The sequence below is a fragment of the Aedes albopictus genome, chromosome 2 (genome assembly GCF_035046485.1).
Source record: "Aedes albopictus strain Foshan chromosome 2, AalbF5, whole genome shotgun sequence".
Classification (NCBI taxonomy): Eukaryota; Metazoa; Arthropoda; class Insecta; order Diptera; family Culicidae; genus Aedes; species Aedes albopictus.
Window position 1 is genome coordinate 113,500,860 of NC_085137.1, and position 27,723 is coordinate 113,528,582.

At 39.2% G+C, this 27,723-nt stretch overlaps 1 protein-coding gene across 1 annotated transcript in view; it reads right to left on the bottom strand.

Annotated features, from left to right (window-relative positions):
- Positions 1-10,471, bottom strand: part of LOC109419875 (protein vestigial) — a 141,208-nt gene extending 130,737 nt beyond the window's left edge. Inside the window, exon 1 of the mRNA XM_029852997.2 lies at positions 9,597-10,471. The gene's annotated coding sequence lies outside the window, so the exon portion shown is untranslated. The remainder of the gene's footprint in view (positions 1-9,596) is intronic.
- Positions 10,472-27,723: the final 17,252 nt, after the last annotated feature.

A 27,723-nucleotide genomic window follows, 5' to 3' on the forward strand; every position in this document is an offset into this window, starting at 1 on the left:
CAGACAAACAAGACATAGGAAGAGGCGCATATTACACAGCAATTACAAGAGTCCGGGGGCCAACGAGCGTGGATCTCTTCACAGAGTGTCTTGTTTCGAACGGAAATCGGAAGGCGACTGGAGGTGAATACTAATTAGCAGTAATCGTCATTATCGGCGAAAGACTCTCCGTTCCGTTGTTGGATAGGTAGGTACCTACTTTGTGAGCAGTTTGTGGAGACCCAAGTGAAATCTGTCGACGGCATTTAGTGGCGTTTGTAACATTTTAAATGTCTTGATACGTATTTGGATAATTGGTGTTAGATAAAATCCTATTACTGGGGAAGGTAACTGCATATTGAACATTTCCAGCCCAAAACATAAAAAAAACATTTTTGATATTTTCCAAATTCTATAAGATTTTGTTCATGTACTGGATCGTGAATCATTTATTATTGCATCTACACATAACCATTTTTTCTTCTCCAGAACGTATAACAAATACCTGATTTTCTTCTTAAACCCACGATGTTAGGATTATCGTACCACGACGGCGTAGTGCACGTTCAGTGTGCCTTTCTGGGTCATATTGACCTCGACATCCTACTAGGGTTAAAAAAAAATATAACTCGAAAACGGCTTGTTGGATTGAAGTGATTCCACTCGTGTTTATCCCCGCTCTCCTAATTACACCCTCTAAAGCAATGTTAACAGCAAGCACGAGAGTGTCCCTGATACTCAAACTACGCACATCACTCGATCCATCGTCGCCTTGATAAATCGTATCAGTTTATCCGGGAATCCGTATTCGTGCATAATCTGCCGTAGCTGTTCCCGATCGATTGTATCATACGCCGATTTGAAATCGATGAACAAGTGATGTGTGGGCACGTTGTATACGCGGCATTTCTGCAACACCTGGCGGATGGCGAACATCTGGTCCGTTGTAGCGTGTGCACCCATAAATCCAGCATGATTTTGCCCCACGAACTTTCTTGCAATCGGAGATTGACGGCGGCATAAAATTTGAGAGAGTATCTTGTAGGCAGCGCTCAGTAGTGTGATCGCGCGGTAGTTCTCGCAATCCAACTTGTCGCCCTTTTTGTAGATGGGACACACGATACCTTCCATCCATTCCTCCGGTAATACTTCCACCTCCCAAATCTTGGTAATGACCCAGTGTAGTGCTCTCACCAGTGCTTCTCCACCGTATTTTAGAAGCTCGCTTGGTAGTTGATCTGCTCCAGCGGCTTTGTTGTTTTTTAACCGGTCAACCTCCTCCTCAATCTCTTGGAGGTCAGGGGCCGGAAGTCTTTCGTCCTGTGCACATACTCCTAGATCTGTTAGCACGCCACCTTTGGTACTTGCAACGTCACCATTGAGGTGCTCGCTCATCGTAATGTTGCCGCCACCTGTCGACCACCTCACGCTCGATCGTGAGAATATTCCCGTAATATCTCGGCACATGTCGACTTGTGGCACGAAGCCTATGCGCGAGCGGTTCATCTTCTCGTAGAACTTTCGTGTGTCCTTAGCGCGATACAGCTCTTCCTAATCACCGATTTAGTCTAGAAATGTTATGTTTGAAAATGAAATTTGAAATGTTTTTTTTTTGATGGTTTGCTCTAGCAAAAATTTCACTTAAACCCTTTGCGCCACCCCTAAATATCAACCGAAATCGCTCATTTTTGTACAGCTCACTTATTTCGACTAGTAGATCATTTTCCACTTGAGAAATCATATCCTGGAGAGATTTTTAAAAAATAGCTCCACCCTAATGCACATCCTTGCGTTGATCGGCTGCCACCCGATCACACGTTGTCGAATCTTGCTCAACACTATACATCCTGTTCCCAGTTCATTGATGGTACTTGGTAGAAGAGCCGCTCGATGCCCGCTTTTCCGAACGTTCTGTCCAGTTCAAAAAGTTCCTGCAACACCACGATGTCGAAATTGCGGGGATGTAGTTCGTCGTAAATTATCCTGTCACATCCTGCGAAACCTAGTGACTTGCAATTCCATGTTCCAAGTTTCCAATCGTAATCCTTATTTCGTCGCGTGGGTCTTTGCCGATTGTATCGAGCCGTATTTTCTCCTATGTTATTCGCAATGGGGATTTTTACGGGTGGCTTATTGGGCTTACGCCAACACTCCTGTCTCACCGGAGGGCCATCGTGCCAGTTCTGTTTAACCTCCCAATCAACACTGGGGCGATCACGCTGATGGGACTACCACCTTGGATCTAGCTGGGCGTGATGCAGCATTTATTACTCATCCGCTGGATGCCAGAACAGACGCTGTTTGAGCCGCACCTCCTTGGTGAACAGACGCTCGTGTCGTACCTCCTCAATCTAGCTGAAGTCAGAACAACAGTGCCCAGGCTGCACTACCAGCAAAGCACACAACTCTTAGCTGGCAGTCTTTGTCATTGTTTGACCCGTGGAAGCATGAGGTAGGAACTTGTAAGGACCAGAGCTATGTTGGACGCTCTCCTTATAGACTCACCGTTTTGCAGCCCACACTACAAGCAAACTACAGCAAAATTTCATTTGAATGGATCATTGAAGCCATCTTTTCTGGCAGTTGCCGCATCAAAACAAAGGCTTTAACATTGTGACAGCAGTCGAGTTACGCCATGATCTATTAAAAAGGTCGCGTCTACGCGATTCGTGCGGTGAGCTGAAACTGCTCTATTCAGCGTTTCTCAAACTGTGAGTCGCGACCCACTGGCACTGGTGGGTCGTGGGCTGATGTTTGGTGGGTCGCGAAGGCTAGGGCGATATTGTAATAAAACTCTCAATTAGCTTATGTTGAACTGTTTGTTTGTTTTCTTATCGATCCTTTTATCAGTAATGCTCATTCGGGTCGGAATATAAATGCATAACACATAAAAAAAATTCAAATGAAATTGTCAGACATTTTGTTGTGACGGGAATTCATCCCGCCGCAGATGTTTTTCGGACGCTGTAACAGAAACCAGTTCCACAGTATTGTTTTGCAACAGATACTCGAAACTACAATTTATTTTCATTAAATAAGACATAAAATAACATATAAATTAACTTACACTTTAAGTTTCGTCCAGACGTCAACAAAGTACGGATATAATGACAATAATAATCTACATACACCATACAATTTGGCGTTTCACTTCAGCTTGCACATACAACTTGAACAACAACTTGTATGCAAGCTATACAACAAATTTAGTTTGAATTCTGAAACTATGAGCTTTCAGTCAGAAGGTTGGAGATTATGTTAAAATTTTAGATTTTACTTGTGTTCTAAAAAAAATGAGTACAAGTTGGTGCCTGAAGTTAACATTCTCAGTTAGATTTCCAGGCCCAGTTCAACAGTTAAAATATTTTAAAAAAATGCCAAAAATTACCAAACTTCGACAAGAAACACTACAACACTACCGTTACTGAGCTTTAGTAAAGCTGAACTTGAGTAAAATTATGCTGAATGTCGATAATCTGGAATTTTACGGAAATCAGAACAATAAAAACTGATTTCAATAAAAATAGAAATAAAATAAATGTGTATGAAGAACATTACCAAAAATTTGAAGAGTACTATAACTCCAAAAAATCTACTTAATTTAACCCACTCGCTGTAAATATTTTCAAACCTGTTACACTAGTTTACAAAATAAAACGAAAGTCGTGAACTTCTGTCAACGACCAAAGTTTTTGAAGTACAGTTTAGCAATGATTTCGAAACCGTGCTTCAAAAAATTTTAAGTAGAGCGGTTTTTGAGTTTTAGCTCAATATCAAGTTTTACAACTTTTAAAAATATGGAATTTACTAAAATTCAAATATCTTGAGTTTTGTTCAACCAATTACAAATCTTTTTCCATAAATTAAAAGCTGAATACAATACCATTCGATCATCTGAATGCAGGTTTTGCGTCAGATTGATGAAATTCAAGATATTGGCGAGTTTTAGGGACGATCTCCTTAAATTTTAGCCTTATTTCCAAAAATATATGAAGAAATGAGAAATGAGAATAAGAAAATAATAATATAAATATTCTTTCTCAACGTTCATTTGACATATCATATGTAGGCGAGTTACATTAAAAAATCAGCTCAATCGGAGCATTGATTACGGAGAATGAGATGTGTGAAGTGAGTGTCGTTGCTTAAAAATAGAACAAAAAACGATTTCAAGTCATCAACCTTGTATGGAAAGTCGAAAAAATTTCGGCTCTACTGTAATTTTTTTCATTTGCGTTTTCGAACTCAGGGCATGATTCTACACCAAAAACGATCACCAGCTTACCGAGTTCAAAAATGCTGTAAACTAGTGTTATCTACTGTTACATGGAATCAGACTAGTTAAATATTTTAGAAAATTAGAAACTTATTTCCAATTCTTTGGACTAAGAGTTTGCTAAAGCTGAACACTTGGGCTGAGGTGCCTTATATACATTTAAAAAAAATTAACTATACATTGAAAATACTTTTTTTAAAGTTTGAGTACTGCGCATGGTACTGCGTAATGTAAGTTAATCAAAACCTTTTAAACATAGTGTCTAAAATCTCATGTATACATGAATAAGGTAGTGTTCTATGCGCTTGTTTAAAATGGAATCTGTGAGTTTTGAGATCATAGTACGCGCATGAAAAATGTTGTGTATGTACCTCAATGAGACGTCGTCTCATTGTGATCTTTGTGTGTAGAAATCAAGACTTGCCCTTGCAGTTCTTTTAGGTTTTTATGCATTGAAATTTTTCGTTAGAGAATAATATAGTTCTTTTTTTGCGCTGTAAAACAGGGATGGGAACACTCACTTTCAAAGAGGTACACTCACTTGCTATTTTCTCAGCTCAGAAGCGTGCAATCAAGAAACGATGTATGGACGACTTTTACAATGTGGTTTTGTCTAAAACTTTGCTGAATAGAGTAGGGGTCGCACACGCATACTAAAGTCGTGACAGAATTTTAAAAGCGACTCTCCACGAGGTGAGTGAAATTTACATTCACCTCGTGGAGAGTTGCTTTCGCATCTCCCTCACGACTTCGGTATGCGTGTGCGACCCGTACTCTATTCAGCAAAGTTTTAGACAAAACCACAAAAGTCGTCCATACATCGTTTCTTGATTACACGCTTCTGAGCTGAGAAAATAGCAAGTGAGTGTAACTTTTTGCAAGTGAGTGTTCCCATCTTTGCTGTAAAATCCATTGAATTAAATTGAAGTTGTTCAAGAGGTCTGTATACCTGATCTCTCCCCAAGAAGCTGTATAAAATCATACAATAGGGTGTTCTATAAGACTATAAACATCGGGTTTTCGATCACAAAACTGAAAATTTCGCGATTCTTTCACCTAAAACAGTTAATTAGATTAAAGAGGGAACAATTACATGTATCACATCAAGTGCTTAAAAAGTAATATTGAGTAGGTGTGTTGTGTTCGTCAAAAAAAAAAGTGAGGTCCCAGCTACAGATTTGCACAAAGTTGTAAATTGATTGGATGAAAATACTTCGCAACGTACATAAAATATAGTTACAAACCATGAGTACTAACCTCGGTAGGATTTAAGCAGGAAAGATATCATAATTTAAAGATTTTTTGCATCAACCTCCGTTCTCAGCGAGCACTGGGGTGGGGAGAGGGAGAAGTAAGGAGGCGAGTGACGGCCATGTTGACTGCCATTTTTGTACTCCTGCAACTATGTCCTTAAAAGAAGTTGATCGGAAAGCCTTTAGAGTTTTCGAACGATAATTGCTGCAAACAATACTCGGCGGTACAATGCAGGATTGTATTCGACGGCGTCGCATGAACTAAGAATAGTACCAAGTATATAAAGAGATGGATATAGTAAAGCGAATTAAATACGGCAAGCTACGATGGGCTGGGCAGGTGGCTCGTATGCCGGAGGAACGACAAACTAAAATCATATTCAGCAGAGATCCAGAGAACCATCGGCTTCGTGGAAGGCCGCGCACACATTAGCTTTTTGCAGTTGAGGAAGACCTAATATGTAACTCTTAACGTTCAGGACGACTGGAAGCGATTGGCACAGGACCAAGACCGGTGGATTTATCACAATAGATCAGAGAAATGGTTGCAGTGATAAGTTACCCTACAAAAAAAAGACCAGTGGAGGGGCACCAGACAACCAGTGATCGTATACGATGTTGCATAAGATGATAAAGTGGAGGTCATATGCGTGCATGCATCCATTAAGGCGCATGTAAAATGTACGCATACTGCCTCCACTTTTACCCTGTTTTTCAACATTTTATATGATCACTGGTTGACTGGGATAGACTAGGTTCATTTGACGTAGACTCACCGCTACGAGTTGTAGCCCATCAAGTATCAAGTAAGTAAGTATTTCTCGCGCTTAGTATCATACGGGCGTATCTACAATGATCGATTTCTCTTCATCGACTCTCTCTTTGGTCTATAACTTGGTCGATTATTATTTTTCCGTTATTTTCATTATTCTAGATGCTAGTCCTAGTCGTCCTGTACCGAAAAACATCAAGAGATCATCCAAACACTGATCGTATTTCCCGGAAAACCCCAAAGAGAAAATCGATGAAGAGAAATCGATTATTGTAGATACGCCTGTATGATACTAAACGCGAATTTTTTTCTCTTTGTACGTTATATCGAAGCAAAAAAAATGCTGGTGTAGATACATTCAACGTGAAATTATCCCCAAATAGTGATTTCGATGAAATTCACAAAACCAATAATGAAAAACATGAGTATTCACGAAAAAGTCATTTTGTTTTTTTGTGCTTTGATATACATAACGTATATTTTGCGGCGTTACTTGTTTACGAATTTGCGCTAATTCTGGGTAGCAAGCCTAATGAAAAATGCCAAGTGTTACCGGTTGTTTTGGACTCCCAGAAGCTAGGTGGCGCTGTAAGCGTTTGATGATAAAACCCTTTGATATTATGTATTGTAGGTGACTATATACTAGAGTGGGTCAACGTTGTATGGGAAACATTAAAATTTGATCGCATCAACCTGGAACAAAGCTTATATAATCTAGAATAGCGCTCAAAACAACTGTGTAAAATTTGGAAACGATTGGTTGCGTCCCCGTATTCCGCATTGTGATTGCAATTTGTATGAAATTTAGTATGGGAAAACGTACTTTTGGCATTTTTCTCATAAGTTCAAATTTTTTGTCTACAACTAAGTAATCGATAACGTAGAAGTAAAGTCTGGGATATGCTAAAAAACTTTGCCAAAGACCGCAAAGTGATCCCACGCTTGTGAAAAAAAGGTAAACGCTTGGTAAGTTGGGCCATAAATTGAGATTTTATTATTGATGTTATTCCTTTATATGTTATATGACCATCAGACGATCTGCATGTAATAACTTTTGTCATAGCTGTCGGATCACTTTACGGTCTTTGACAAAGTTCTTCCGCATATTCTAGGCTTCAACGGCATTAGTTAGATCATTTTAGACAAAAAAAAACAATTTATGAGGAAAATTCAAAAAAGCACGTTTTTCCATACTAAATTTCATACAAATTTCAATTGCAATGCGGAATACGGGGACGCAACCAATCGCTCCCAAATTTTGCACAGTTTTTTTGGATGCTAAAAAGAATCGGAAAAGCTTTGTTCCAAAAAATCGACTTTGTTGACCCAGTCTACTATATACCAAACAACTTGTTCGAACACCGCAAAGTGATCCGACGCCAGCCAAAAAAGGTATACCCTAGGCAAAGTGAGGCGAAGTTTTGAGATTTCATTAGGCCGTTACAAATATTTATTTCGATATGGACCAGTAGGTCTGTGCCAAGAAGGGAGATAAAAATATTTATTTCACTTTTTGTCCCACCAATCTTTGGCTGGTGGAGGGGGGGGGGATAAAAATAATAAATAATAATGTTGGCTATTTGACTAATACCGAAATAAGAGCGCCCATTACTAATCGTTGACACTAAAGTCAAAATATGCAGATTCCATCTCCAATGTCGTTGAATAAGAGAGAGGCAAAAAGTCGACGAAATTATGGAAAAACGACGCGCAGCTCGTGCGCCAAAAATTTTTGAAGTAATGGGGGGGGGGGGGGGGGGTTGGATACAAAAAGTCAAAAATAAATTTGTATCGGCTTTATTGATATTATTCCTTTACATGTAGGGTCTTGTAACATTTGGGCAGGTGTTCCTATTTTGGGCACTTGCCGCTATAACTAAGTCAATTTCAAACCGATTGATTTGAGTTTTTGTACAGAGTTAGATACTGTACGTGCCTAACTCTGTACAAAAATTCAAATCAATCTGTTTGAAATTGACTTAGTTATAGCGGCAAGTGCGCAAAATACCAGACCCTACTGGAAAAACAACCATAATATCTCGCCTCACTTTACCTAGGGTATAACTTTTTTTTAATAGGCGTCGTATTACTTTGTGGTCTTCGGCGAAGTTGTTTGGTATATAGTCATCTACAATAATACCAAAGGGTTTTATCATTGAACGCTTACAGCGCCATCTAGCGGCAAAAATGGAAAAGTTAAGATTTCTGACCACCAATTTTGAACATAGCTTCTGGGAGTCCAAAACAAACGATTCAGGAGGTAAGACTTGGCATTTTTCAAAATTTTTGTTTTTCATATAAGTATGGGCCACCCTACTGTATAGCTGCCACCCTTATTTCTTTTTTTAGTTGAAAACCATGACTTTTAATGTATTATTGATAATTTAGGCTATTTTCAACAGTTTCACCAATTTTTGAAATGGTTCGATAATACGATAATACTTTTCAATAATTATTAAACAGCATTTCACGTGTCATATATTCAATCGAACCTATAGTTGATCGTTTTGAGTGCCTGTACTGATTACATATCCATTATTCACTGGGGTTACCGAAAGGAATCCTCACATCGCCTTCACCTCACATGCCAATACCATTAAAAATGTTTGCCATTTTAATCCCCGTTGACTTATGCGGGGGTTACACTGCGGCGGCCACCTTGTTGACATTTTTGCTTCAACTGTCACAACACCGAACACCGTTGTTGGCTAGTCCACACCGCCTGCTCACTAGAATCCAATTATCTTAATTGAGTTATGATCCGTCGTCGTCGTCTACCCATCCAAATCGTTCACATCGTTCGAGTATTTTGAATTGCATTGCTGTGCACTGTACACACGCGGCTACAGAATCCGTAGAATATTTCACCGAACACTCACGAAAATTGGATCACGAGACAGAAATACGCAACATTGCTGAGGAACTCACTAGCTATGTGGCGTCGTTGATCCCCCCACACCACCTCTTCCTCAAGCCTTTGAAGCATCTCCCAAATGCAACCGCCTCTTGCCTATGCAATGTACATTATGCAATCCCATTCGATCACGTCTATGTCGCCGCGATCGATGACTGACGATCGACAGCTACTACGTGCATCGCACAGACTGGCCCGGTTGTTCTAAATATAATCGTCAATTGCCGTCTACAGTCGGATGCACTCAATCCCTCCGCGATGGAAAGTGTTTGACTTTGCCAAGATCACTTGTAACTATTTTGTTGAAGCCATATTTATAGGCACATTGCTGAGAGGCTTATGAGTCGTCAACTCCGTTGCAGATCCATTTTGCAGGTGGAAACAGCTATTCAAACAACTGACCATAAATCACCGGTTTTACGTTCCGACGTACGTTGAAGTCACTTCGGAGGAGCGCTCGCGCTAACGTTAGCTGGAAAATTTCTAGACCATGTACTTTATCACCTGAGGCAGCCCAATGTGGCTCAATGTCAAACACACTATCAATCACTCAACCTGACCCAACCCGCGGGCGGAAGTTTTGTTTTATGGTCGAATTTTCCACGAGTTTCTTCTGCACAGCAAGTCTTCCTCGTACCGTTGAACTACTCCGCTTCCAATGTCACTAGTTTCTACAGAGACGTCCAAAGCACGTGTCTCCGACGCCCACCAACTTATTCTGCGATCCACTATTCCCAGCTCATGTTGTCCATTGAACACAAACCGTCGCGAATAAAGTTCGCATCAGTCCCGCAACACCGACGCTCTGACGCAATAGCCACAATAACAAAAACAACAACCGCAACAACGGCCCAACGACTTGCAGTGGATATCTACGCACCTTCACGTAGGGAGCAATACAGTACGCGCAATACAGAGCGCGCAAGCTAGTGCAGCTAGTCCAACACAACAGCAGCGTGCTTGGCGAACGCGCGCGTATCAAAACCGAAAAATCAACTGAAACAGAAGAATTTCGAGCTGTTTGCTTTAGGTTGGAAATTCTCGCTAAACCAGTTCGTCGTCCCAAAGCTGCCGCGACAACGACAACTCACACCGATGCGGCGTGGCGGCGGGGTGGACAGTCGACCAATCATCGGCAGTTTGGGCACGGCGGCGTTGTTGGTGCGCTGAGGATATTCGAACGAACGAACGAACGTGTGGGGAACACGACTACGACGGCGAGAGAATCGTCTGTCTGTATGTGCTCGTACGATGGGAACCGGTTTTAGCAGTGTGCTGCGGTGGGCGTGGCTTCGGCAAAGGAATATGCAGCAGTGCACGGTGGATTAGCTCCGCCCATCACAACCGAAACGCGATAAAGATAATTGTGATGATGTGTGTTGGCAGCGTTAATCCGGTGAGAGCAGTAGAACACGGTAAGTGGAAGATAAAGATAAAAGTGCTGTTTATTCAAACAGCAGCAGCTACTGAATTTCACCAATACAGATCAGACGAGCGGTGTTCGATGGAGTCCATAGTGCACTTCAACTACATGCGGAGTAAGTTGATTGAAAAGTGCATTTGCGGAACTTTATGAGAGTGAGATAGGGTGGATGTGATATGTATTGATATTCCGTGTTTTTTTTTTTAATTTTATGTTATAAAAATGCTTTGTTATTAAGTTAATCTGAATGCTTACTTACAACTTACTCACGATGGCACAAATTTCCCCAATGGAGGAGAACGTGCCTCTGGAGCCGACCTACTGATACTTACATGGTGGGCTGAATTGAAAGATCTACATCCTGGGCATTTGCCCGCCATCGGGTTGCCCTCAGTGCTCTTTATCGGAAAACCGGAGATGGTTACTCAAGGTTTCCAAATTTCTGCGTTCCCTGTACTGGTACACCTTCATGGAAACAACTTGAATATTGTGCCTTAATAAAAAATATTCAGAGGAAACCTCTCCATGAATTATGTTTTCATTTTTTTTTTTTTTGTAATTATCACGGAAGTCGCATTCTTGCAGGATTTCTTTTCATAAGTTAGGCATGAATTGCTCTGAAGATTCCTCAGACAACTGTCTTTGAAAGTATATATTTCCGTGTACTTCTTTGTAATCCCTGCAATTTTTAAAGAAATTCTTTGATAGAGACCAGGGATGGCATGTCACGCAGAAACTGTGCCCATTTACGCTCATCTTTCACTGAACTTCTCAGTTTCATTTTTCTTACAAAAGAGAAAGAGCAAAAACGCACAATAAAATGTACACAATTTCTCTCACGCAGAGTTTTTGTGCGGGTGATTAGAATGCTGCGTGAGAGCAATGAGAGCCCGCAGATCATAATCCCAGTGCGCAATTTCTGCGCGCACGCAGAAAAAAACAGAACTCAGTGCACACGCAGTGTGTTCAAAGGGATCAGTGTTGTTTGAGCATTTGGTGAACCGAAAGCATGCCAGTGAGTCCAAAACCCGCTAAGCGGTATCAAATCCTGTGATATCAGAGACAAGCAGACGTCTTAAGCTGGTCCAGAACTTACAGTTGATGGATATTTTGGTTCCAAATTCAACCAAAAGGCTGTGCTAGTCAGCTAACAAATTTTGTTTTTCAAATATATCAGGAAAATTTGCAAAAAAATGCAACGAAATTTCAATTTCATATATCTCATGATCCTGATTACTTAGAGAGTTGGTGTCTTCGGCAAAGTTGTTTGGCTGATCAAGGACTAACCGATAATAAAACTTGAGATTCAAAATTGCACCGCTAGGCGGTGCTAGTGAGTTAGCAAATTTTGTTTTTCATATATATCAGGAAAGATGGCAAAAAATTGCAACTAGCGCCGCCTAGCTGCAGAAACTTGAACCAAACGGTAATTATTCTGAAAGCCCTTGATCTACCAAACAATTTTGCCGAAGACACCATCTTTCTAAAGAATCAGAATGCTGAGATATGTGAAATGTAAAATTTGTACGCTCTCTTGCGCCGCCTAGCGGAGAAATCACGAATCATACGGCCCATATTCTGAAAGCCCTTGACCAGCTGAACTACTTTGCCGAAGAAACCAACTCTCTAAGTAATCAGGATCCTGAGATATATGGGATGGAAATTTTGTCATTGTTGCATCTGCTTGTCTAAGATATCATATAAATCACAGACAAATAGATATGTGACACTAACGAAATTTCAATCTCATATATCTCATGATCCTGATTACTTAGAGAGTTGGTGTCTTCGGCAAAGTTGTTTGACTGGTCAAGGACTAACCGATAATAAGGCTTGAGATTCAAAATTCCACCGCAAGGCGGCGCTAGAGAGCAAACAAATTTTAAATTTCGAATATCTCAGCATCCTGATTTTGTAGAAAGATGGTGTCTTCGGCAATATTGTTTGGTAGATCATGGGCTTTCAGAATAATTACCGTTTGGTTGAAGTTTCTGCAGCTAGGCGGCGCTAGTTGCAGTTTTTTGCAAATTTTCCTGATATATATGAAAAACAAAATTTGTTAACTCACTAGCACCGCCTAGCGGTGGAATTTTGAATCTTAAGTTTTATTATCGGTTAGTCCTTGACCAGCAACAACTTTGCCGAAGACACCAACTCTCTAAGTAATCAGAATCATGAGATATATGAGATTGAAATTTCGTTAGTGTCACATCTATTTGTCTGTGATTTATGTGATATCTTTGACAAGCAGATGCATTTGCTACTACACCCTTAAATGAAACAACACAGCGCACGAGTAACTTTCACGCAGCGAGCAAAAAGACAAAAGAATTTTCACGCAGATTTGTGTAACACTGGATCAGCACATTTTTTGTGTTGATCCGGTGTTACACAAATCTGCGTGAAAATTCTTTTGTCTTTTCGGTCACTGCGTGAAAGTTACTCGTTGCGCTGTGTACATCGAGTTCTGCGTGTAGACGGCGTAATAGTACTTTCATACTCTTTGTGGTACACACAGTATTGCACTGGAAGCACGACTGAGTGCGCACTCAACGAATTTTTGTGTGCACATTTTCTGTGCGCACAAAATGTGCACGCAGAAACTGAAAAACATGCTTGTTCTATCATTTGTTTGAGCACTAATTTTGAGTGTGCCGCTGATTGATGCCAGAGAGTGAGCGGCTGGTTTGTGTGTGAAAAAAGTTGCGTAGTTCACCCTCGCTCTCGTTGAAAGTCGTGTGTAGAGTGTATGTTTTCTCTTCTCACGTTTCGCACTGAGGAGCATGCCATCTCTGATAGAGACAAACCATCCAAGGGCTGAAAGTCTCTTATATAAAGACAAATCAATCAAGGAATGCTTTTAGAACATATCAAGTTTTTTCTTAAATTTTCATAAAATGAAGATTCTTGCAGGATTCCCTATAATGATTTTGGCAAGAATTCCTCCTGGGATTATCGGAGTTTTCCATTTAGAATTCATTCCTGTCCATGTATGTCTTTGGATTTTTTTCAGGCATTCCTCCAAAGATTATTTGAGGAATTCCTCCTTGATTTTTCCTTGGGGTTACGTCAGGAGTTTCGGTAGAAATTTTTCCGTTCATATATTGCTTCGAACATTCATGAAGAAATTCCTCCATGAATATGATCAGAATTTCTCGCAGGAATTTTTCTTTGGCATATATCCAGTAATGTTTCGGAAATCCTTTCGAAGAATTCTAGGATATTCTCTTGAATATTCCGATTTTTTCCAGGAACTTTCTAATATTCGTCTCAGCAACTCCTGCAGAAATTACTTCAGAATCTATTCCTTGTCATCGTTTTCATGATTTTTTTAGAAATTCGCCTGCAGAGGGGTTTCCAGTTATTCCAGGGATTATTTCAATGAATCCTTAAAAAATATAAATAAACTTCTACAGTGTTTCATAAAGAACTCCTACCGGATTTTTAAATCTAAAGGTTTTCCTTTAGAAATTACTAGTACCTTAAGGATTTTTTTGCACTTAAGTCAGGAATTGCATAAAAAAAACTTCAAAGTATTCCTGAAGAGGAATCAAACATTTGTTCGGAAAATTCTGCAAAGATCCCTTAGAAACGTATTGAGGGATTTTTTCAAGAAATTCACCAGCATCTTTGTCTACCATTTCTGCAGACATTTTTAAGGGATTTGTTCAGAAAATACTCTATAGATTTACCCAGGAATCATTCCGCAAATTTATCAAGTAGTTTCTGCAGAAGTTCTCATGATTTTTAGGAATTAGGTCGATATCCTTAGGAATTTCATTATATATTCTCCCAGGCACTCGACCAGTAATTCCTCCAAAGATAACTTCAGAAATTGCTTTAGGAATTGCAATCCAGGAATCCCTCCAGACATTTTTTTTTAATACTTTCTACTAGAAATCTACAAAGGTATCAACAGTTTTTTTTAGATAATCCTCCAGGCTTTTTTTAGAATACTTTTAAAAATAAATTCTTGGAGAAATATTTTTAACAATTTTGGCAGGAATCTGTTAAGGGAGTTAACTCTAAAAAAAACCTTGTAGGAATGTCTGCAGGAATCTCTGAAGAAATTTCTCAGAGAGTTCTTGGAAAAAAAATTCAAAGGAATCTTTGAAGGATTGTTAACACTTATGTGGCCAGCAGGGTACCCGGGTACCTTTTTCAATCTCAAATCTCGACATTTTAATGGTTGTTGAAACTAGGATGTTGGAACTCTGTTAGATCTTAGAACTCGTAAATATACATCTATTAATGGGGTTGACCGAATTTTAAAGTAAGGAGGGGCAGGGGGAGGGGCTCCTGCATTTTTTTATTACGTGGAAGGCCGGCAGGGTACCCGGGTACCCACGAAATTGAAATGATGATATCTCCGTCAATTTTCCATAGATTTTGGAAATTTTTAGCTCATTCAACTCAGAAACTCATCATCTATCGGGAAAATATTTGGTTAGACCGATCTAATCACCGTGGTTTTCGGAAAATCCATATTTTTGGGAGCATGTCCTTATACCATATTGAAACCCACATTGTTAAGACTAGGATATCTTAAAGTGTTTATGGTCAACCATGGCCCCACGAGAAGCGTGTTCCGAAATCACAGTTTCAAAGTCAACACGTTTTATGATTCCAGGCCAGTCAGATACAATATGCCAAAGCAATTTTACGATGCTTGGTACCGAAATTGCTACTAACGTACCGAAAATCCCGTATATTGTATTGTATAAAAACATGGATCCGTAAATCCGGATTTTCCGGTACCCATGATGATCGGACCGGTCCAACCAAATACGATCTCGATAGATAATGAGTTTCTGAGTTGAATGAGGCAAAAACTTTTAAAATCGGTGGAAAAATCGCTGAGATATGATCATTTCCATTTCGTGGGTACCCGGGTACCCTGCCGGCCTTCTACGGGTGTTTTTTTTGCTGGCCACACTACGGTTAAAGAGTTTTAGAGGAATTTCCGAAAAGCTACATGGAAGAGCTTTGGATGAAATGCCCTTCTGAAATTCCTCAAATGATCCTTATAATTCTGAATAAGTCTAGAGAGACATTTTCAAAAAGAAATCCCTGAATAAATTTCAGAAACAACCGGAGCAGAAATTTAAGATGAAATTCTAATTTCTGGAAAAACTATTTGAAAAATTCCAGGCATATATTTGAAGGAATCCCAAGGAAAACTTTTTAAGAACTTCCTGGATATGTAAGAATTTCTCAGAGAGTTCTTAGAAAAACTCTTGGAAAAAGTTCCAAAGGAATCTCTGAAGGATTGTTAAAGATTTTCTAGAGGAATTTCCGAGAAGCTACATGGAAGAGCTTTTGAAGAAATCCCCTTCTGAAATTCCTGAAATGATCCTTATAATTCTGAATAAGTCTTGGGAGATATTTTCAAAAAGAAATCCCTGAATAAATTTCAGAAGCAACCGGAACAGAATTTTTTAGAAGAAATCCTAGTCTCTGGAAGAACTATTTGAAAAAATCCGGGCAAATTTTTGAAGGAATCCCAAGAAAAACTTCTTGAGAACTTCCTGGATATGTACCTGAAGAATCCCTTCGGGAAGCCTTTGGGAAGTGGTATTGCTAGAAACGTTTATTGAGGATTATTTGGGAAAATTCCTGGAGAAATCTTTAATTAAAATTATCGGAGGATTTTTCTCAAAGTGTTCCTGGAGCAAACATTGGACGTATTTCAGAAGGATTTCCTGTATGAATACCAAGAGAAATGCCTAAATGAACTTTTGTGAAGGTCCTTAGAAAAAGTTCCTTAAGATATTCCTGGAGGAGTTCCTGTAAAAAATCCTAGGAAATATTTATCAACGCACTACCAACGGATGTTAAAACCAAGCCTTCGATGGAAACATTCAAAATAGCCCTAAGAAATATGAACCGATAAAGAATCAAATTCAATTTTTAAATTCACAATCGAAATTAGTATTACTTAACAATTTTGTAACTAGATTAGCTTTTCCAATGTACTTTTAATTGTTTGTTTTTCCTTGACCCGATGTAAAGCTTAAGCTAATAGGTTATCGTATTGCTAATAAATTACAATTACAATTACAATTACAATTTTAACTGGCTGTCGCAGTCTAGGGGATCAAAACGGATAGTTTTGTTCTGCCCGACGTTTCGGCACTTTGTATTTGGCCTTTTTCAAGGGTGGAACTGTCTACCGTTTTTCGTTTTTAGTTTTTGCCGTTTTGTGCATTTGGAGCTTCTTGTATGCAGTGTTAAACATTTATATAATTATTGGTAGAAATTGGGGCACTAACTATTTCTAACGACTTACACTACACTGTTCTCAGAGATGTTGTTTAACCAATAATTGTATAAATGTTTAAAATTGCATACAAGAAGCTCCAAATGCACAAAACGGCAAAAACTAAAAACGAAAAACGGTAGACAGTTCCACCCTTGAAAAAGGCCAAATACAAAGTGCCGAAACGTCGGGCAGAACAAAACTATCCGTTTTGATCCCCTAGACTGCGAAAGCCAGTTAAAATTGAGAAATCATCCAGTCAAATAATTAAGCGAAGGAAATATTTATGAAAAGATTTCTTAAAGATTCCAGAAAGAAATTCATAGGTTCAACCTTAGAGAAGATGCTGGAGAAATATCTCGGGAAATACATGGATTGATTGATTGATTTGTCTTTATTTCAGAGACTTTCAGCCCTTCTTGGCTGGTTCGTCTCTCGAATACATGGAGGAATATTTGGAGGTTATCCTGAAGGAATCTCTGTATGAACTCCTGCAGGAATCGCTGTAGGAAGTAATAATGTAAGAATCTCTCGAGAAATTCTGGAAGACTTGACAATTTTATAAAAGAATCCTTAAAAATCATTAAAATATTTTTTACAGTCACTGTTGAACAATCTGAAGGAATCCCTGAAGAAATTTCGGAAGGATTTCTCTAACGAGTCTTTAGAATAATTTCTAAAGAATTTATAAAAATTTACCTTGAAGAATTATTATAGAAATTTCTGGAAACGCTCTTGAAGGGATATCTGAAAGAAGCGTTGAAGAAGTTTCTTTACGAACCCCTTGAAGAGTTTCTAAACAAACCACTGGAGGAGTTTCTGAAAGATACCTTAGTAGATATTGAAACAAAATTTCTGGAGTTATCTGTGAAAGAAATTTATGGTGAAATCTCTGCAAGAATTCCTATAGGAGTCTCCCGGAAAATTTGTGATGGAATCTCTGCAAGAATTTCTGAAGGAGTCTGTGACAGGTTTTATAAAAAAAGAAATTCTGAATTTTTGATTCTTGGAAGAAATCACTGAAAACATTTCAGAAGGAATCCTTGGATGATTTCTTGAAAGCATTCATGTACGAAGTTCTGTTAAAAATCTTTGGATGAGTTTCTGATGAAACTTCAGCAAGGTTTTCAAGAGAAATTCTTGGAGAAATTACCAAGGGTTTCTCAAGTGGAAACTCTGAAAGAAAATCTAGAGAATATGGAAATTTTGCAGATTTCCTAAAGAAACCCACTTTAGAGTTTTGTAGAGCATTCGAGAAAGGTTTAAATTGATTTCTAGCTAATCTCTAGAAAACATTAGAGAATATCTATGAGTCTGCTAAACTCAGATTCTATGAATTTGCTAAACAAATTCCTGGCAGAGTACTTAAAGGAATACTTCGAAGGCATGTCTGACAGAGTTTCTTTAAAATTTCCTGGAGGATTTTTCATAATTATTCGATATTTTTTTGGAATCTCTCAAAGAATTCTCATTTAGGAGTTTTTTTTACACCAATAGGGGCGCATAAACTACCTATTCATAAGGGTATTTTTTTTCAAAATTTCACATACGAGGAAGGTCGGGAAAATATATCTAATATCAGAGTGTTTTTAACACACAACAACATAATATACGCTAATATCACGGATTAGGACCCTTAATTTGGGGGTGCGAAAGAGTGATTTCCAATATCTTAAATGAAACTTTTTTTACATACCTATAAAGGGTGAGTCGTTAATTATTGTGCCACTCTACCTTCAACTGATTCGCAAATTGTCTACAGTTAACGAAATGAAACCAAATTTTTACAGTAGTTTAGTATGTGTATGTATTTCAACTTTTTGGTATAGGTTCAAATTTAGGATGCGTTTCAATGAAATTTAAGACATTTTCAATTAACGCCCTCCATGTGGACATGTTCAGGCTCCACTTGAAACAAATAATTAAAGCTCTCAGGCTTTTTATGCGCATCGTGCCTGGTTTTCACCCAGCTCTAAGCTTATGTTTCACTGAAAACCGTTCCTGAAACCTATTGACGAACATTAAGATGATCCGATAATGTATAATCATTATTTTTTTTCAAAGCGCGATACCATGATTTTTGATTTTAGCATGTGATTGTACAACATCTTTTTTTAGAACTGTTAACAAAATTTATTCTTTATCGATCGGAATCTCACTGATAACTGCTTAATTCATTATTTGTAAACAATAGACTATAAGGATAAACTGTGCAAAATTTGGTTGATTTTGGTGAAGTAGGAAAAAAGTTATGTTAGTTTGAAAATGGCACAATAATTATCGACTCACCCTTTAGGCTTGAAGGTTTAGAATGTTTACACATATAATTTTCCTGATTTTCATGAACGATACTACGAATTTTGCCAGAAGTCAAACTACAAAAACATTTTCTTATATTTATTATTATATTTATTATAGTTATTATTTTACCGTAAACCGGGGTCAAATTGATCAGCGGGGTGAAATGGATCATTCGGGTACTAGATTGTAATTCCATATTAGGAACTCTTAAGCGTCATAATAATCTTAAACTTTTTACGTCACCTGGTTCATAGCTGTCTGGGGATGAGCGTAGACTTCTAATTTTTTAGAATAAAGTTAGTTTTGCCTTATTTTTTCAAGGAATTTGCAATGTAGGGTATGTGTGCCATCAGTAATCTCACGCTCCCATATCCATCCTATTCGAAAACAAGCGATTACGGCGCCGATTGATTCCGTTCTTTCTGTTTCCATGGGTGCTCACTTCTAACAAAAAATACAAAAATAAGAAACAAAACAAACAGCGCTTCAATCCTTTGTTTTGCGTAGGATGAAAATGGGAGCCACATGCTTAATAAGGGAACCAATACCCTTTTTCTCATTTAGCTGAAATCATTGCTACTAAACAATCGATTGCTAATAGGACTTCCCGTAAATTCTCTGTTTTAACATTTTTGTGCAGCCTTGGTTGGGAAGTTATGTAGCTAACCAGAACATGAAAAAGTTATAAAAAAGTTCATTTTATGATAAAATAGTCATTTAGTGTGATAGAAAACACTTATTTCCAATGAAATTGCCTACCTTTAGGCGTTTAATAGGAAATTTTAAAATTTGATTTTGCTTTTTCGGTATTAAATCCACTAGTTATAAGATTTTAAACACTTTATTCGGGTTTAGAAGAGAATAATTGAGCGGAGAAGGAAATTTTCCTTTCCAACCGATGCTTAATTGTGTACTGATCAATTTCGCCCCAAAGTGGCTTTTCTAATTTATTGATATTTGGAGTTATTTAACTTAAAGTTTAAATTTGTTGAACAAAATTCTGTCACATGGTTCCATGGAGATCCACAGGGTACTGGTTTTACAGAAATTCTTTTGGCAATATTTGAATTGGCACTGATGTTATCCGCAAAAGTTGTTTTAAAGTGATCAATTTGACCCCGGATTACGGTACTATAGTTTTTTTTATTATCACAAGATCTGGTTACTGGATGAGTAACTTGGAGAAATTTTGATGACACGACACTACTGATTGACTTGCTACACCTTCACATTCACTTCCAAATTTCTGTCACTATCGGATTTTGATGACGATTAAGATCCACGTTGGATGAATACCGTAGACATCTATTGATGAAGACCAGCAGCCGTTGAGTGTTGCGTCCTGATACACACCTGATTAGACCTGTTCACTTTTTTTGACCTACCCGTGTCACATCAAATTACACTAGTTTACAGCATTTTTGAACTCGGTAAGCTGATGATCATTTTTGGTGTAGAATCATGCCCTGAGTTCGAAAACGCGAAAGAAAAAAAATACAGTAGAGCGGAAATTTTTTCGACTTTCCATACAAGGTTGATGATTTGAAATCGATTTTTGTTCTATTTTTAAGCAAAGTCGCTCTCTTCAAACATCTCATTCTCTGTAATCAATGCTCCGATTGAGCTGAAATTTTTACTGTAACTCGCCTACATATGATATGTCAAATAAACGTCGAGAGAGAATTTTTAAGTTGGTTTTTCCTTATTAAAAAAAAAACATTTCTTCATAAAATTTTGGGAATTTTGCTAAAATTTAAGGAGATCGTCCCTAAAGCTCGCCAATATCTTGAATTTCATCAATCTGACGCAAAACCTGTATTCAGATGATCGAATGGTATTGTATTCAGCTTTTAATTTATGGAAAAAGATTTAAAATTGGTTGAACAAAACGCAATATATTTGAATTTTAGTAAATTATATATTTTGAAAAGTTGCAAAACTCGATATTGAGCTAAAACTCAAAAACTGTTCTACTTAAAAATTTTTGAAGGTCGGTTTCGAAATCAGCACTGAATTGTACTTCAAAAATTTTGGTCGTTGACAGAAGTTCACGACTTTCGTTTTATTTTGTAAACTTGTGTTATCAATCCACATGCAAAAACAAGTCTTCAGTCCAAAAATGAGCCAAATTGATAAAGGTTTAGAGGTGTATCAAATCGATTTTGTGTTTTTTCGAGCATTTTCACGAAAACGTACTCCAATATCCAAAAAATTGCACCGAAAAGGTACCAAAAACACCGTTAAAATATAGTAGGAACAATACTCTACAACTTTGCCGAAGAAACTACCGTGTTTAAATTGCTTATTTCAAAGTTATTCAACAACTTTCGTTAAAAAATCGCAAAAAAACACAATATTTTTACGGTTTTTCATGTAAAAGTCATGTAAATTTACAAAGCAAGCAAGCAAAGCAAAGCAAAGATAACCGTACACATCGTAGTTGCTACTCCGTGATTGACCAGAACAATCAAAGTTGCACAGAGAGCCAATGAATGTGAAAGCTTGGGACTAGCTAACCATTCTCAATGTGCACAATTCGAGAGTTCAGCTATTTAAAGTCAATAACGGCGCTGGCCACGTCCTTACGGTCATCAGGAAAGGGAAGGAATGTTAGTTCGACAACCGTTGCTACTAGAAACCGTGGAATCCACAGCATCCCCACAGTTGTCACGGGAAGGAATGGTGGTTAGTAGGGTAGGGTAAGGTGTGGATCTAGGAGCCACCTCTGTTAGGTGATATGATCCACTAGTTATATGGAAATACACGTCGCGTGTAAAAGTCATGTAAATTTACATTGTTTTAAGTGACTAATTTAATTAGCTATTCCTCCTATGTGTTACGAACATTTCGTCCATACATCATTTTAGTGTAGGAATTCGTTTTCATTGACTAATTATCAAAAGTATGTCACGTTGATACTAAAAGTCGCATAGAGTTGCCAGCCCAAAATTACACAAAGTTACCCATGATTAAAACGTCATTACATTTCTTTGTCGCATCTGCATCAGTTTCAATTTGGTGTAGAAGGTTGAGCATGAGACTGCCGATTCGAAGATTCAAGGTTCGAGTCCTGGAATAGGATTTTTTGCGTCTCGATCCAGCTATAAGTTAATGAGACTACGCTCTGCAACTCATTGCAATTTGGCATCGTAGCCTTGTTTCGAAACCGTAGAGTGCATAGTAAGAATGAAGTTTTCCTTTATCGTGTAGTTGTGTTGCTTGTGGCTAGATAGATGGAAGTAATCTCCACAGTGGTCCAATGCACGAATTTATGCTGGCCTGCTTACTCTCACGCGAAATTTGACGTTTGAGCGGTGCCGACACCGCTCAAACGTCATATTTCGCGTGAGAGTAAGCAGGCCAGAATAAATTCGTGCAGTGGACCGTTGTATGACAAATTTTGCATCCAGAAGCAGTTCCATCACCGTATTGAATTGTTTTAGCTAAATTAATCGGTACCAAACAGATGTCCAATATTTCGTCCAGCTGATCTCGTCGACACGATTTCTTGTCAACAAGTAAACTAAATATCGAGCTAGTCCTGGAATGGGCTTAAATGGCAGATTGCGTGTAAGTCATGGGCCATGGCTCATGACAGATTCATCATCCGAACTGCTACAAAGAAAGAAAAAAAGTTTAATATGTATTTGAGCTTGAACCTGGGACCTTCTGATCCGCAGGCTCGAGCTTTATCATCTGCGCCATTTCTGATACTTGAAACAAAAGACATTAGAATACGATGGCATGACGTCTTAATCATGGGTAGCTTTGTTTTAATTCGTGCTGGCAACTCTACGCGTTTTTTAGTATCAACGGGACATGCTTTTGATAATTAGTCATTGAAAATGAATTCCTACACAAAAACAATGTATGGACGAAATGTTCGTTACACAAAGGAGAAATAGCTAATTAATTTAGTCACTTAAAATAATGTAAAATTACATGACTTTTATATGTAAAATCGTAAAAATATCGCGTTTTTTCGTGATTTCTCAACTAAAATTATTTAATAGCTTCGAAATAAGCAATTTAAACACCGTAGTGTCTTCGGCAAAGTTGTAGAGTATTGTTCTAACTATATCCTAACGGTATTTTCGGCACCCTTTCGGAGTAATTTTCTGGATTTATGAGTAAATTTCTGTGAAAACGGTTAAAAAAACACAAAATCGATTTGATACACCTTTAAATCTTTATCAATTTGGCTCAATTTTGGACTGAAGACTTATTTTTGCATGTGGATTGATAATTTGATGTGTCACGGAGAATCGGAGAAAAAAAGTTTCAAAGTGAACAGGTCTACACCTGATACACACCAGGTTTCACTGGCGTACAGCAGCACAGATTTCATATTTGGGTTGAAAATTTGGATCTTGGAGCGTCGACTAATCTGATTTTTTTCTCCATACATTTCTTTAACTTGCAAAGGCAAGCCTCGCCTTCTTGATCAGTGCAACTATGTCGATATAAGTGCCACCATCGGCCTCTATTTGGCTATCAAGATATTGGAAGCTTTCATTATTCTCTACTGATTGCCCAGCTACCGTAAAGCTGGAAAGGTTGACCGTGTTCACATCTAACGATTTGGTCTTGTTGAAGTTGATGGTAAGACCTGCCGCCGAGGAGTGATTTGCAAGATCATAGAGCTTACTCTACATATCAGAGCATCGTTGCGCTAAGAAAGAAACGTCATCAGCCAGTTCAAAGTCATTTAGGTTCTCCATGGTAAAGGGCTGCCACAACAATTTGGTTCAATATCAATCGCACCTACCAGGATCTCGTCGATTATGATGAGGGACAGTAGCGGTGGTAGTATACGTCCTTGCCTCATTACAGCAACGCCCCGGATGGGATCGGACAAAGCACCGTTCTATAGTACTCTGCCCGAAAATGCCTTCTACTGTGCTTCAAAGAGGCCAATTAGGAGATGATGGTCGGACGCAATGTCGGCGCTTCGTTTGTTCTACACATCAAGAAGGCTTAGTCTCCATTTTCTGCCGATGCAGATGTTGTCGATTTAATTTTCCGTCTCGCCATCACGGGAAACCCATGTCACTTCGTGCACTGGTCGATGAAAAAAGAGCGATCACTCATCATATCATTGTTGCCACAAAACTCTACAAACAGCTCTACGTTCCTGGTTCATTTCTTCGAGACCATGGCGTCCCATGACGTGCTCATAGTCCGAGTTGATTTTGATATCACTTTTCGGAATCTTGTCCAAGACAGAATTCAGTTGCCTGTAAAAGTTCTCTTTGTCTTTCTACGGCAGCATCGGTTGGCGCGTAACTTTGGATCATGGTCAGGTTTCAAACCTGTGTTCTTAGTTTGGCTACAATTATCCTCTCATTAATAGGTTTTGACTTCATGAGCGCAGCCTGGGCCTGAGCGCTGAACAGGAAACCAACTCCTCGGTGGTGAGGAGCGTGTTCATCTCGTACCAGAGTTTGACCAAAGTTCGGCCAACGGACTTCGCTCAGCCCTAGGATTTCAAGCTTAATACAGTAACCTCATTGGCTACATTTGCCAGTTTACCCTGCTGGTCTAGGATTAGTGCATACCAAGTTCCAAATCTTATCCGTTGTTTCGCACTAAAAGCAAAAGCTGTTGCCGTTGCATCAGTTCGTAATCATTCTCTTTCGGTAACGGTTTATCAGTTTCGAGAACAGTAGGTTGTTGGCCTGAGGTCCCCTATCCACTGTGATGAGGCTGTCACCTTAGGTATAGCTTCCGGCCGAGAAGCATACCATACATGGCCGCAGAATGTCAGAACAGATGCTGTTTGAGCCGCACCTTCTTAGTGAGCAGAAGCTCGGGACGTACCTCTTCAATCTAACTGAAGTCAGAAGGAGAACAGTGCCCAGGCTGCACTACCAACCAGCTAAGCACACAACTATTAGCTGGCGGTCTTTGGCATCAATTGACTCATGGAAGCATGAGGTAGGGACTTGTGAGGACCAGAGCTATGTTGGGATCTTCTTGTCGACTCACCATTTTGCAGCCTTGTTGTACATCGTGATCGAGGCTAGCTGACCCAAAGCTTACGAAAAAAAATCAATGAGAAACGTTTGGAAATTTATTGCAGTTAATTAAAAATGTTGAATCCACAGAACAGCACCACCCTATGATATGTTTCGTATGATTCAATGGTTCCAACCAAGTCTCCGTTTCGTGCACATTTTCGCACATGCGCTTTCCATTCAATTTTCCTCACCAATACCAACGCATCCCACCGCCCGTTGGAGAACTCCACGTTGCAACTCGAAATCGAAGTCCTGCTGCAGCGAGCTCGAGCTGTGGATGATTGAGCCGTCGCGGCGTCGTCGTGAACTAAGCAAGTTTATCTGCGCCCAAGTATGCGTTCAGTCCGAACTGGATGCTGCTGTTTGGTAATCCCTGCGATAAATATGTTGCTTTTGCTACTACACTGCAGCACGGAAACCAGCATCAGGTCATCATCAGCTTCGCTGAGAGTAACCTCTTTTGTTTTTTTTATCCCTCCAATAACATGACTCTATGCAGGTAATGATGCTGCTGCTGCTGCCCGTTTGCACCCTCGCGAGTGGGATGGTGTTTTTCATGTTTTGCTACTAGCACAGATGTGGGAGCGGGTTAGCCGGTTCGATGAAAAAACGTAGAAGAGATTATTTTCGGTTCATGTACTTTCGCTGATTGCTTGTGCACATCCTTGCCTTCCTGGCAGCTCTTCGACTTCACGGCAATTTTCAAACTCTATTAAAACCGATTTTGTGCAGAATGCCTGTGATTTTTCGCCATCGTCGTTGTTGTCTTCCTACCCGGTAGTGACGCAGAGCTCTAAGGTCGGCGGATTTTTTCCCTCATTTTTTCCGCATCGGGTTCCGGAATGGTGAAGGGCTCCGGCTCTGGGTCTGGTATGTGAAACTTGTGGGAGCGTGGGTGGCGCCGACAGCAGCGAGCAGGACTACGCGTGCAATGATGGCGCTCGACAAACATGAAGGGTGATTTGTGGAATTCTAGAAAGTCAATAAAAACAAAGTGCTGGAAAATCGATAAAAATTGTTGGGAATTTTCCTGATTCTATACCTTTCCCGACCGGGAGGCGATCGATTTTTCTTCTCTTGACCTGCTTCAGTAGACTAGACTAGTTAGGTTCTTTAAACTTTTTCAGTGCGGAACTTAAAGTGGATACTACGAAGTTGTCGCTGAAGGGATTTTTTTTTTATTTATTTATTTACGACACTTTACACTTAAAGTGCATTCGTGTCGGATATACGTTTAATCAAGGGATGGTTCACTTGAAACGGCTGTATAATGATTTTTTTTTCATACATAGCTTAAAAACTCCATATGCTTTCTTTGGAAGAGGTTCCATATGATGCCATTTTACTCTCTTAATCCTCCATAGTCGCGATGTTGTATTTTGTACAACACGTTGAAAAAAGCTCGCTTTTTGTACACAGCACAAGCTTTTTTGTGCAAACCTAATTATAATTATTAATTGGTTCTCCGACAGCTTCGTTTGTTCTTGTCAATGACGGAGTAGCAACTACGATATGTACGATGTTTGCTTTTGCTTTGCAATCCGTTATCTGATTCTCTAGATATATGTTCTTGAAAACTCAAGCTTTGGCTTTGTTATACTGTATCCAATTTGGCATGAATAATTTTTTGTCACTTCTGGTCAACATCAATCCTGGGTTTCCACAATTCTATTTGTTTTAAGGAAGTGTTCGGGTTGTTTACCAATTTTCTCAAATACAATCTATGCTGGTTTGCTATCCACCCGGTGTTCTTGTAACATGCCCTGGCCTGCCAGCGCAGCGTTCTAGTAACATGACCCCGTGGTTCATCTTTTGCCGACCTACACAGTTCTTCTACACCTCACCAAAGATCGTCCTCATACACTCTAAATGCTTACAATCCCTTTAAAACATGGTCCAAGTTCAAGTTTCGTATCCATATAGGAGCACCTGTTGAATTAGCGTCCATGCATGGCAAATTTGCATTCAGCGAAACAAACAAGTTGACTGGATCGGTTGAAAATCGCACCCCAGCTGGTACACGAAAGTCCCATTCGTTGTTCTTGTCAAGTTTCGGCCAAAATCTTTATGCAGCTCAGCTTCTCGGGAGAGCCTTTCTCGTTGATAATTTTCCATTATTCTGTACGGTGGCCACTATTATATGCTGCTTATGCCCGTGTAGCTGCCGGCTTAGAATAGCACTACGGACCACCTGTTCCGGGGGTAAAAGTCCACCAAACAGGTAGCCCCAATCCAAGGTGTCAGACGACCCGTGCTGAGGGATGAATGGTTGAGGGGGTTTAAAAGATGCTCGATCTTTAACGGAGCCCGTAGCAAGGGTAGATCGCCTTTTTGGGTTGCGTTGGAGTGATAGATCTACCAAACCGAAATCTAGTGTCGTCCTATTTTTCAATTTTGGAATATATGTTCTGGTAATTTAAGGATTTATAGTATTTAGTCCTTACTACTGGTGTTTTGGTGACTTCCAGTTTTTGAATAAAACTGAGTTTACCAACTTTACTTTGCATATAGTTAAAAACCTCACCA